Here is a 1,734-nt window from a genome sequence, read left to right as displayed (position 1 = left end):
AGAATGGTATCCGCTGAGGAGATCTTTCGCCTCTTGACCCAGTCAATGCAGTTCACCAGGGCTATGAAACCATTAGCAACATGTCCAAGAATAAATCCTACTATTAAAAATGTAGCAATGATGCTCTGTAGTGAACTCATCATGTCAGAGGAAAATAAAACATCCAAATCTGATATCACTGCTAGTGATTCCTTAATATGCTGACCTAAAGCTTCGATGTGCTCATGATTTCTGAATGTGCAGTGCAGTCACGCTATTGCTCTCCTTTAAATCCTTCGGCCAATGTCAATGAGAGAAGTACCAGGTGTGCACTGTGTGTACTCAGTGCTATCTCATGAGAACATTGTTGCTCCTAAAGCAGACCGAACCAACTCCTGGTCCTCTAGTGGGTCCATAGGCGAAGGTCTGTATTGGGCGAAGAGAACGCTGCATCCTCATCTACTAGCATGCAAATGAAGACAGGTCCTCTTTCGTTGTTTTGCATTGTTTTCCTTGTGTAACCTCTGCATCATTTGTGTGCATTTTGTTGGTGAGTAAAATTTTAAAACACAGTACACGGAACCTATAGTGGATGTCTTAATTGGTAGATGAATCTTGGTCATAACTAGGATCATTGCTACTAATCATTTTTTGTTTAACTCTGAGATTTGTGGTGCAATACTTAAAGTTGATCAATCAGTTATTCAAGCTTTTCCTATAAAACAATCTAAGTTTTATCTGGGAACTCCAGGTAGGACAAAACTCTCTAAAACCTGATTACTAAGAATAAATGTAGAACTTTATTGTTTACAAAAGTGTAACACACACTACACAGATTGTAGGAATAATATTCTGTAATTTGGGAATAGAGTAATTAGTCTCAGGAAGGTCATTTGGGTTTAAGACTCATCTTTTCACACTCAGGCTTCCAGCCTATTAGTAATATTTTATCAAACCATGCTTACAACTCTCATAAACCTGCTCTCCTGTGGCTCTTCTTTAACTATAATTTTTTAGTACATCAATTTTATAAGCATTCCTTGCACACTTGAAAGAACATGTAATGTTCACTGTATTTTTGACTTCCCTATATATGTGTACTTCTTTTAATTTTATATATTTAATTAGATTTTTACTTCTTAGTCTTTTCCTTTGAATCGATGCTAAAGGCAGCCCTTTCTGGGATTTCCAGTCAATAAAATTGATTACAGTGAAGTGGTTCAGGGATTTGGAGCCAAACTGTCAGGATGGAAAAACCCAGAACTCTGTCTCATGGATTTCTGATTTTAAGTTGTTTTAAAACTGCCTTTGCCTCATTACAGGAGCTCTGGTGATGTAGTGCTTTATGAGCTGGGCTGCTAACTGACAGATTAGCTGTTCAAAACCACCAGCATCTCCACAGGAGAAAGTAAATTTTCTGCTTCCATACAGTGTTGCATTCTCAGAAACCCACAAGGACATTTCATTCTGCCCTAAAGGAACCATATAAGTCAGAATTGACAGGGCAGCAGTGAGGATTTTTGCTTTTGATTGGTGGAGATATAACAATAGCTTCTTCATGTGGTCTTCGTTAGTCTTTATGTTGTTATTAATGGTTTTCATGTTCTGTGCTGGCAAGGATGAAGCACAGAGTATTGGCAGTCACTTTGATCCTGTGCTATCGGACATTTAAGTTAAAATGTGAGTGTAAAATAAATTTTAAGTGGCAAACGGTTTGTGTACATATATCTTTGTTACATATGATCAATACATTTT

Source organism: Echinops telfairi, unplaced genomic scaffold (genome assembly GCF_000313985.2).
Source record: "Echinops telfairi isolate 266 unplaced genomic scaffold, ASM31398v2 ScPeMD7_1957;HRSCAF=2489, whole genome shotgun sequence".
Classification (NCBI taxonomy): domain Eukaryota; kingdom Metazoa; phylum Chordata; class Mammalia; order Afrosoricida; family Tenrecidae; genus Echinops; species Echinops telfairi.
The sequence above is the reverse complement of the archived record's forward strand: the minus strand, read 5'-3'. Positions refer to the sequence as shown.